Source organism: Odocoileus virginianus, chromosome 8, assembly GCF_023699985.2.
Source record: "Odocoileus virginianus isolate 20LAN1187 ecotype Illinois chromosome 8, Ovbor_1.2, whole genome shotgun sequence".
Classification (NCBI taxonomy): Eukaryota; Metazoa; Chordata; class Mammalia; order Artiodactyla; family Cervidae; genus Odocoileus; species Odocoileus virginianus.
In genome coordinates, this window is record NC_069681.1 from 65672196 (window position 1) to 65684345 (window position 12150).

The 12150-nt window shown below is 36.5% G+C and overlaps 1 pseudogene; it reads right to left on the bottom strand.

Annotated features, from left to right (window-relative positions):
• Positions 1 to 2892: 2892 nt before the first annotated feature.
• LOC110147892 (protein SET-like) lies at positions 2893 to 11408 on the bottom strand (annotated as a pseudogene).
• Positions 11409 to 12150: the final 742 nt, after the last annotated feature.

Genomic DNA, 12150 nt, shown 5'->3' on the forward strand with positions numbered 1-12150 from the left:
AAAATGTTAGTCTTATCACCAGCCCAGGTTGGATGCATGAGACAAGTGCTCGGGCCTGGTGCACTGGGAGGACCCAGAGGGATCGGGTGGAGAGGGAGGTGGGAGGGGGGATCGGGATGGGGAATACATGTAACTCCATGGCTGATTCATGTCAATGTATGACAAAAACCACTACAATATTGTAAAGTAATTAGCCTCCAACTAATAAAAAAAAATAAAAAAAATAAAATGTTAATCTTAGAGTTTAAGTGCAAATTGTAAACATTTTTCTAAAAACAAATTTAGTAATATACAACAAACTTCATACACAAAAGTCTAGTAATTCTCCATTTAAGAGTAAGAAAAAGGAAAACAATAATTTAACAAAGTGTTCTTTACAGAAATGTACTTCATTACATTCATTTTATAAAATGAAAAAGTGGGATTTCAACATATGAATTCTGAATTTTGGGAGGATACAAATATTCAGTACATAACAGATGAGAAAGTGGTGAGAGTGGTTAGAATAAAAAGATCTGTTTAGTGGAGCCCTGGACATTGAGAAGAAATGAAAGCAAGATGCAGTTAGATTAGGCCAGTATATGAAGAGGCTATGAAGCCAAAGAGTGCAAAGTCCCCCTGTAGCTCTCAAGGTCTGAATGTTCTACCTCCTACATGGGAGAGTATCCATAAGCTTTAGATTTTTCCAGTAGGTTCAGCAGTGATCCCTGGGAGGAAAGGGTGAGAGACAAGTGATTTGACCGAAAAATGCAGAGGCAAAATGTACAAAAGGCCCAGATCAGGTATATTTGAACAGTCACTGACATAGGCTGTCTTCTTAAACATTATTGAATTACATTTTTTTTTTAAATTTTAGGCAAAAGCACACTTTGAATGGTTAATATTTATTTAGGCACTGAAACTAGCACATGCTCTATTACACTTTTAGTTTTTTTTCTTTTTTAATTATGTATTGAAGCAAGATTCCTGACCTGTATGCAGTGATGTATTTACTACAGAGAACTGTGCAGAAATTGCATATTATCCCTCTAGACAGGTTTCTATTATACTTTGCCTATTGATAGAATATAAGAAGCTTTGAATTTGACCAGGCTGTCCATTCATTCATCTCTGAAAAAGTTAAATGACATTTTACTTTAGCTATTATATTTTAACAGCATTAAAAATCTTATACATTAGGTAGCTTCTCAAAATGTTATTTATGCTCAATGGCATTTAGCGCATAGAACAGAGTCCATCTTCACATCCAGATTCACACAGAGATGTCTCATTTGAGTGCCATATGCTAAAGAACTGGTATTTTGAGAGAGAAGTACTAATAAGCTGAGTTTCTTAACCACCAATATGCCCTTCTTATTCTATAAACTTGTCTTCTTGGCCACATAATACAGTGCCAGTGAAGGCATGCCAACAATTGCCCTGTTGTGTATTAACCCTGCAGTAGAGCACCAGGTCTACCTGATGATGATGGCAGGCACTATTATCATATCCAGGTAAATAAAAGCCCATATTTTAAATGCAAATTTGAGATTCAAGTCAAGGGTACAATGTATTAAGAACTGAGTTTTCAGCAATCTGGTATCCTGAATGATGCAAACAATTACAAAAATTGATGGCAAATTATACCCAGGATGAGTTCCTAGCTACTGTTGTTTAATCACTCGGTCATGTCCAACCCTTTTGGAATCCCATGGACTGTAGCACTGCCAGGCCCCTCTTCTCTTGGGATTTCCCAGGCAAGAGTACTGGAGTGGGTTGCCATTTCCTTCTCTAGTGGATCTCCCTGACCCAGGGATTGAATCCTGGTCTTCCGCATTGCAGGCAGACTCTTTAACACTGAGCCACCAGGGAAGTCATTCCTTGCTATGGAGCCATTTTTTTTTTTTTTTTCAAATGCCGTTACTCAAATAAATAGCCATAAGACCATCCTGCAAAGTGTATCAGAAGTGTGGAGTTAGGGTGACAAAGTTTGACAATAATATTAAGCAAGACAAACTTGGCAAGTTACATTAAGTATGTTTGTTCTGAGAGAAAAGCAACAAATCCTTTTTGTGCAAACATTTAATTTTACTGTAGCAAAGCAACTTGCACACTTTTGAGCATCACCTTTCCTTTCCAGTGAAACAAAAAGAAAAATTTAACAATAAACAGAAAGTTACAATCGAGAATGTCAATTGCAAATAATATCCTACAGGTTCTACTGATTTTCCCATTGAGTGGCAGGGCTCAAGTCATAATCAGGAGAGAATTTTATGCTAAAAGTATCACCTTAAACTGCAAGTATATCCATAAACATTACAACTAAACATGCCAAAGGAAAAGATATGTTGTCAAAATGCCCAGTTAGCCCAATCAAACATCTCAAACCCACCCTTTGCTGACCTTCTGTAACCCCATTTTTTAAAGTTTTTTTTGTTTTTCTAAACAAGAGAAAGTTGACAGATACAAGTTCGTAAATGCTGTCTATTCACACAGAGGCACAGTATAATGTCTGAGCCCAATATATAGAGAAAGAAAGAACAAAAGCTAAAAAATTTGTGCCCTATTATGCAGGAGCTTAATACCCTCCAGCTTTAAGAAGAGCTAAGGGAGCAGAAGATTTTGCTTTTTCCCAGAGAGGATGGTAGTGTTGATTCCATAGAGTTTTTGTAGAGACGGGAAGGATAAAAATTGATTTGGAACAGAAAGGGGTGGAGATTATTTTCCCACGCCTTGAATTCTGCTCAAAGTAATAAGCTGAGAAACATGGTATAAAGAAGAAAAGGGACCTCAAAAACAGGATGACTTTGCACAAGAAGGGAAAAAAGTACTGCAAATTGCTCTCAGGAACTAGAGAAAATTAAAAAAAAAAAAAAAAAGAAAAAAAGAAAGCCAGAATCCATTAGTGTTCCATTAGTCATCCTCTCCTTCATCTTTATCTCCTTCCTCTTTCCCTTCATCTTCATTCCATCATTCATGAATATCTTCCAATCCTTCTTCCTCCTCATCTTTTTATTCTCCTTCCCCTTCTTCATCATCTATGTCAGGAATTAAGTAGTACTGTAATGGATTTGGCCAAATATCGTCTTTGATGGCCACTCCTAACTCATCTGCACCTACATCAGAATGATCAGTAAACCAGGTGAAGAAGCTCTCTGGTTCCTCATAATGTCTCTTCCTGCTGGCTTTCTTCTGTGTTTCTTCTTGTGTGTTTAGTCAAATCCTTTCCGATTTCCATTTGATTTCAGCGGCCTTTGAAGATGAATCACCACTCTCATTCAGATGAAATTCTTCAGGCAAGAATTTTACTTTTGAAGTAAGAGTTTTCATTAAAATAAAAATCTATTCTGTAACCTGATTTAACATCATCAAATTCTGTCAATCCAATTCCTATCAGGAAGTGCAGCACTCTTCCTCCTCCACAAGCAGTGCAGACACTTGTAGATGGTTGCCAAATAGTGTCACCCCAAAATGTTGGGTTTTGGTGAGCAATTCTGACTGCCTCTGAAAAAAACTGGTTGGTGGAGTTTGTTATATTTCTGTTCTTTCAGACTCTCTTCACTGGCTTGTTCATTCAATCTGTCGTTTGCTTCATCAATATGTTCAATTGCTTCTTGTTGTTCTTTTCTTCCTTCAGCAAGTTTGGAGAAGCAGACATTTACTCTGATCAAGAGGAAGGAGTCAGTCTCAGTTTATTTGGTTTCTTTACTTAATGTGGAAATGAAGACTGGTGTTTGGGAGATGTGCTGTGGGGAAAGCCAAAAATCAAACAGAGGGAAAACCCATGTACAAGGAGCTCTGAGACCTTGTATTACTTCATTTCAACTCTCATAACAGTTCTTTGAGGCAGGTACACATTTTTCTCTCCATGGTAGTTACTGAAAGTGAGAGTGTTAGTCGCTCAGCATGACCAACTCTTTGCGACTCCATGGATTACAGCCCGCCAGGCTTCTCTGTTCATGGAATTCTCCAGGCAAGAACACTGAAGTGGGTTGCTGTTCTCTTCTCCAGGGGATCTTCCTGACCCAGTGATCGAACCAGGGTCTCCTGCATTGCAGGTGGATTCTTTACTGCCTGAGCCGCCAGGGAAGCCAAAGTGAAAGTGAAAGTTGCTCAATTGTGTCAGACTCACTGTGACCCCATGGAGTCCATGGACTCCTCCAGGCCAGAATACTGGAGTGGGTAGCCTTCCTCTTATTCAGGGGATGTTCCCAACCCAGTGATCAAACCCAGGTCTCCCACATGGCAGGAGGATTCTTTACCAGCTGTACCACAAGGGTAGTCCAAGAATACTGGAGTGTGGTAGCCTATCCCTTCTCCGGCAACTCTTTGTGACCCAGAAATGTAACCGGGGTCTCCTGCATTGCAGGTGGATTCTTTACCAACTGAACTATCAGGGAAGCCTAATTCGTGGACAGGCATATAATATTTAGAGAGCCTGAAGAACTCAAACACATCTCACAGTTAGAAGACAAACTGAAGCTGTCAATTTAGATCTGTCTGGCTCCAAAGTCCACCAAAGGCATGTCTGATTGATCCACAAAGGAAACACAGGTGATAAAGCCTAAACACATTAAGAGAAATAAAGAACTAAAACAGTGAAACTACTTAAAGGACTTTATCAGAGAAATCTGATAATGAATTTAATACTTTAGGAAAACAAATCTGATAAGAACCAATCAAACAGATTAAAATGTAGTGATAGGTTAGAGTGAAGAAAAGTAACTATAAAATAACTACAGGCTTTTTAGGAAAATCTGAATTAATGGGGGAATAACAACAACAACAAAAAACAAATTTATGACAGAATAATTAACAGAATAGACAACTGATTGGATATAAGGAACAGAGGATAAGAGAAAGTTAATGATGACTGATATTTGAAAAGTGCTACTTTGGCATATTTAATATATCTTGAAAGTCAAAAATTCTTGATGTATTTTAATATCAATATTGTTTGAGTTCTAACATATTTCCTTCTTTACATGTATAGCTTTATTTGACCTCACTGTAGTCCTAAAAAGTTAGTGAAAAAAATATTTGCCATGTATTTTTAAAACTGTACAAGGCTGGGTGAGCTTTTGATATGAGCAAATATACATAACATAGAGCTAAGCAGTTAAAGCAATCCTAATTGTAGTCTATATTATGGTTATCAAAATGTATTTTTGATTTCCAAAATTTATATGGAGCTAGTATTGGTATCAGAGAAGGCAATGGCAAGCCACCCTAGTACTCTTTTCTGGAAAATCCCAGGGATGGAGGCGCCTGGTGGGCTGCAGTCCATGGGGTCGTGAAGAGTCAGACAGGACTAAGCAACTTGACTTTCACTTTTCACTTTCATGCACTGGAGAAGGAAATGGCAAACCCACTCCAGTGTTCTTGCCTGGAGAATCCCAGGGACAGGGGAGCCTGGTGGGCTGCCATCTATGGGGTCGCACAGAGTCGGACACGACTGAAGTGACTTAGCAGCAGCAGCAGCAGTGTTGGTATTAGTTTTTGCTGAAATGTAATTTTAGTTAATTCAGTGTGAATTTTTATTTCTAAATAAAGTATATGTCATTCCGTCTTAGAAAGTCCTAAGAAATAAGTGGATCTTTAAAATATTTTTCATAACTATCATTATTCTACAGGCAAGTAGCTGTACATTATCAAGAAAGCCACATGTTGATTATTTTGAGGATTATTTCATGTCTTCTGCTCTTTCTCAGAGAAGAAACGATTTGGTTCTTTGAATTTCTGTCAGCAACAGAAATGTTTAATTCAAATTGAGATAGAAGCCAATTATGTTAGGAGAGGATCACTGACAACTGTAGCATTCCAGGAACTTTGGCCCTGGCTGGGATTGAATGAGCAAAGAATGGCATTAGGAGACCCATAATGAGTGTTTATTTCCATTATTCAATACTAAAGAACTGAATTTGGAGACATTCCTAACTCTCTGAAATAAGTAAAGTCAATACAAACTCAAGATTTTTTTTTCCCCTAGATAGCTTAGTAACATCACTAAAGTGTCCAAATGCTAGCTTGCCCATAAAACACTAACAGGCAAAAGACATAAAGTCCCTGTAATCCTGCTTCTCCCAGTAAGCTAAAATGCATTACATGTTTACAAGCAGTGTGTAATCTATCTTTAAATATTTTTGTTACTCAATTCACACAGCAGGTGCTATTGTTACCCTGATTTTACAAACATATAAAGTGAGAGAGGCAAAGAGTTTTATGGTTTGCCTTAATCACCCATTTATTTTTCTTTTTAACTTCAAAATTACTCTTAATAAAATTGAGGAAGGTTCCTAGTGGATAGGTGCTTCGATTTATCAACATTAATTATGAGTTCCCCATTCAAACAAGACACTTACAATAACAAACATCTCATTCCACCTTATCTAAACAGAACATTGCTTTGACTCAACCACAAATATTCATATATTTTGAAACAGCATTTTGGAAAGAAAAGTCTCCAGAAAATAGATAGGATACTATAATTACCAGAATCAGAATGATCTGTTTGTTTTTTAACTTAAAAAAAAAATTAATTACTTTCAGCAGTCACCTAAGCATACATTCAAACATACTGACTGAGCTGGTAGGATCTGCACATGCTCATCATCTTAGAATCAGTCAGTTCTATGGTAACTGGCATGCTCAGGCATCTTTTAGAACAGAATTTTGAATCAATATTGGTCAGGGAAAATAATAGAAAAACAAAGAAACAAACAAAACTATAAACTACCTTATATAACTACCTATAAACTGCCTTATGTAATTCAGGAATAAACTTTTTAGTATAGAAATTAAAGGCTAACAGGAAGGGTTGGGATTGCAAAAGGCAAGGAAGCCATTAACTCTTTGCCAAGACACAGGGAAACTGCCATGGAAGGTCAAGGAAATATACACTGCAGGACTGGGCCTGCACAGCTTTTAGTGGATTCTCCTCACAGACTTGTAGGAAAGAGGTGAAATCTCAGAATTTCCAATCATCTGTTTCATTCTCATGATTTATTTCATTCTGAGTCATGAGGTGGTTGGTTCTCAGGAACTTACTGGGAAGCCATAATGAATCTGACATCTACCCAAGAATCTTTCTACAACTCACTAAAAGAAAATGATTTCTTCCCTTTGACTTTCACTATTCTAATCAAGTACCTCAAAGTCTGCCTTAGAATTGTGGAGGAAAACGCATTCGGGGAAATGTAGTCACCAACTTGTCAGCAATCTCCAAAGTCAGGCTTAGAAGGAGACAACGGTGATGGCAAGCTGCCAACAGGTAATCCAAATGAGGAGACACAAAGCCCCTTAGGTCACGTGTCTCTCCCCTTGTAATTGTTTAAATATGTCATAGCTCAGTGACAACCTTCTTTTGATATATTCTAACTTAAATATTGAAATATAGAGTTACCTATTATTAACATACCTTATGGTAAACTATTCAGGACTGGAAGAAAAGAAAAACAATTGTTTGTACAGATGTGAGAGTTGGATCATAAAGAAGGCTGAATACTGAGGAATTGATACTTTCAAACTCTGGTGCTGGAGAAGACTCTGAAGAGTCTTGGACAGCAAGGAAATCAAACCAGTCACTCTTAAGGGAGATCAACCCTGAATATTCATCAGAAGGACTGATGCTAAAGTGGAAGCTCCAATACTTTGGCCAGCTGATGTGAAGAGTCGACACATTGGAAAAGACCATAATGCTGTGAAAGATTAAAGGCAAAAGGAGAAGGGGGTGGCAGAGGATGAGATGGTTAGATAGCATCACCATCTCAATGACATGAATTGAGTAAATCCAGGGAGATAGTGAAGGACAGGGGAGCCTGGCATGCTGCAGTTCATGGGGTCGCAAAGAGTCAGACATGACTTAGAGACTGAACAGCAATAACAATGATCTAAACTAATAACTGAACTCGTAATAATAATTTAGATTTTATTTGTGCTGTGCTTAGTCACTCAGCCATGTATGACTCTTTGCAACCACATGGAATATATACCACCAGGATGCTTTGCCCATGGGGATTCTCCAGGCAAGAATACTAGATTGGTTTGCCATGCCCTCTTCCAATGGATCAAACCCACGTCTCCCACATGCAAGTGGTATCTTTACCATCTGAGCCATCTTGTTATAAAATATTTCATCCTACAGCTGATCTAATAGAAAACTAAAATGGCTATTAGAAACTCAGTTATGGCTCAGGCTTTCCAACAACATCTGTTGAGTGTTCAAATTGCAATATGTTTTGAATCAGTGACCAGTATGTGGTATTGTTTCTGCCATAACCAGAATACCTAAGTCTAGGAGTTAAGGTATGGAAATGGGAGTGACCTTAGTCATTATTGTCTACATAATTTTGTGTAAAAAGCTTGATTCCCTTCACTGAAAAGTTATCCTTTTCTGATTCCTAAAGAAGGAATATTTCCTGTTTTGTAGATAAGCTCATTTCCCTTCACTGAAAAGTTATCCTTTTCTGATTCCTAAAGAAGGAATATTTCCTGTTTTGTAGATAAGTTCATTTGTACCCTGCTTTATACACACATAAAATAGACAACGAATAAAGACCCACTGTATAGCACAGGGAACTCCACTCATTTTTAGATTCTTTTCCCATATAGGCCATTACAGAGTACTGAGAGTTCCCTGTGCTAGACAGTAGGTTGTTAATTATCTATTTTATGTGTGTCTAAAACTGGGTATAAATGAGCTTATCTACAAGACAAGGAAGATTCCTTCTTTAGGAATCAGAAAAGCATAAATTTGCAGTGATGGGAATCAAGCATTTTACATGGAATTATGTAGATAATAATGACTAAGATCACTCCCATTTCCATATGTTGACTTAGGTATTCTGGTTATGGGAGAAACAATACCACATACTGGTCACTAATTCAGAACATATCCCAACTTGAACACTCAACAGATGTTGTTGGAAAGCCTGAACCATAATTGAGTTTCTAATAGCCATTTTAGTTTTCTATTAGGTCAGCTGTAGGATAACAAATTTCATAACAACAAGAATAAATTTGATGGACACAAGCATATTGTTAAACTTCACTCACTTTTAGTGAATTTCCTGAACAGAGGATATGTTGCGTGTGTTCTCTGTTGTTAAAGACATCACTCTATAAGTCTACTGATGGTGGACTTACTGAAAGAAGAACTGAAGCTTTGAAGAGGAGTTTATATCCAAATAAACGTCTCCTGGGAGAGAGAAATCATTGCTCCTGCCATGAAAGATTCAGTCCATTGTATACATCTTCTCTTGCGGCTGCCATATCCTCAAAGAGAGAGTGTAATTTCTACACTCAGCAGTTTGGTAGTAGTTCAGCCTTAATGAGTAAACCCCAAGCTAGGTAGTTCATCCCTCTGTAGTATCTGGTCAAATAATCTATCTGGCATCCAAATAGGTCATTGGATGATCCAATAGGTCATTTTGTCCAACAAATTATTGATAACTTTCTCTATGTGTTGTGCTGTTCTCAGTTGCTTAAGTCTTGTGTGCTCTTTGTGACCCTATGGACTATAGCCTGCCAGAATCCTCTGTCCATGGGATTCTCCAGGAAGGAATAGTGGAGTGGCTTGCCATGACCTCCTCCAGGGGATCTTCCCAACCCAGGGGTCGAACCTGCATCTCCTGGATCTCCTGCATTGTAGGACCACTGGGCTATCTGGAAAGTCCAACTTTCCTTATACTGGTTTTCATTTGATGAGCATTCTCATTGAAAACAAGTATTTTGACACCTTGTTCTAATTCTGAGAGCTGTAGCTTCATAATTTTTCCTCAGATCTTGTTATCATTGATTTTAAATCTCATTTCTTTGAAGTTCCTAACCTCTGTTCTTCAGATTCTCTCCTGAGAGGTGCCATGGTATTGTAGGGCCACTTTCAGGAAGTACCAGTGTATTGTGCACAACTATTTATGTTCAGGTTTCATTTTTCTTTAGTTTCTTTCTCCCCATCCCTCTGTCTTTTATCAACTGGTTGCAGGGACATCTCTTTGAGACTGTAGCTGAAGGTTGAGAGAGTGGGCAATGTAGGGAAACTATAAAACATAGATGGGAGTTTAAATCATTTGCTACTACAATTTAGACCTGTTTTCAGCACTGAACTTGTATTTCACTTCCACATGATGGTAATTTCTGTGCACTTCCTGTGCCATGTATTGAAGGTTGAGATAACACTCGGTTCATTATGAGCAACTCAATTTGCATGGTAATGTAGTATTCCATAATTAAATAGTAAATCTCTCCTAAGGCTCAGTAGTACATCAGGAACTATTTTAAAAAGAGAGAGAGAGAAAAGATGTCTCTAGGAAATATCATTTATCTCAAATCCCAAGCATTTGCACTTGACCATGAATTCTGCAATCTTATTAAACTCGCTTATTCATTTGAGAAGATTTTTGGTAGATTTTTTGAGACCTACCAATCTTTTTTAAATAGACTACTTATTTATTTTGTAGAACTTAAGAGGAAAACTGCTCTTTTATATAAACCCATCTGTTTAACAATTTTGTCGCTCCTCTTTTGTTCCTGAAGAACCTAGGTACTTTCTGCTATCACTTCCCTCCAACTTGAAAAATACCCTCAGTATTCTTTTAGAGCAGATCTTCCAACAATAAATTATTTAATTTAATTTTATTAACAATGAATTTATTCCTTTAATTCTTAAAGGAGTGATGCAGACATAGATGACAAGACATTTGTAAATAGATAGATGAAAGTAGATATGGGTATAAATATAGATGATATAGATATATGTGTAAATGAAGATAAAATTGATATGGAAATATATAATAGATATATATGGGTACAGAAGATTCAGCAATTTAATTATCTCATTCATTTATTTCCAAGTCACTGCTATGCAGTCTATTTTTTTCTAGCTGCTTTCAAATATTTTTATTCATTTCGGTTTTCAGAAATTTTATTGTGATGTGCCTCAGCATGATTTTCTTTGAATTTATCTTATTGAACTTTATTTCTTGAATTGAAATCTTAAATTGATGTATTTTACCACATTTTGAAATTTTCATCATTATTTCTATACATACATCTTTCATCCATGTCTCTTTCTCTTCTCTTCCTAGAATTCCAATGACAAACTTTAAACAATGAAAACATTGTCTTACACGTACCTGAGGCTCTATTCATGGTTTTAAAAATCTTTTTGTTTTCTTTATTCAACTGGATACATATATTTTTTTGCTCTATCTGAAAGGTCACCATTTGTGTGTGTGTGTGTGATCTTCATTCATAAACTAGTGAGATTCCATTTTAATTATTTCAATTTTCATAATTCTCCCAATTAGTTCTTTTTTAAAAAATTACTAAGAGCACTTAATATGAAATCTACCTCTTAACAAATAATAGCACAATGCACTATTATTAACTATTAAGGGTGCTATGTTACACAGTAGATCTCTAAAACCCATTCATCTTGTATACCTGAGTAGCCACTCCTGACTTTCTCTTCCCCCATAGCCTGGCAACTATCATTTTGCTGTTTCTATCAGTTTTACCATTTTAGATGCCTCAAATAAATGAAATTGTGTCATATTGTCTTTCTGTGATTGTCTTATTTCACTTAGTATAATGTTCTCCAGGTCCATCCATCTTGTTATGTATGACACAATTCCTTTTTTAAAAGCTAAATAATATTCCTTTGTTTGTGTATGTTATATTTTCCTTATCCATTTATCTGTTGATGGACATTTGAGTTGTTGCTGTATCTTGACTATTGTGAATAACACTGCAATGAACATGGAATGAAGATATCTTGGAATCCAATTTTATTTATTTTGGGTATATACTCAGAAGTGGGATTGCTAGACCATATGAGAGTCCTGCTTTTAGTTTCTTGAGGAGCTTCCATACTATTTTTCTCATAGATTCTATACCTTTAGTGAGAATATATATTTAGGCATTTAGTTTGTATCTACCTTTAATTTATGCAGCATAGGTATAATATTTGCTTTAAATATTTTGTGATAATTCCAAATTCTGGATCACTTGAGGATTTGCATTTGTTGATTGTATTTTTCTTTTAGAACCTGTCACAATTTCCTATTTATATACATATCAGGAAATTTTTAAGTATATCCTTAGATTTAAAATATTAGGTTGTGGAGGACCTGGATCTTTCCATAATTTTATAAAAATGTTGATTTTTCTTTC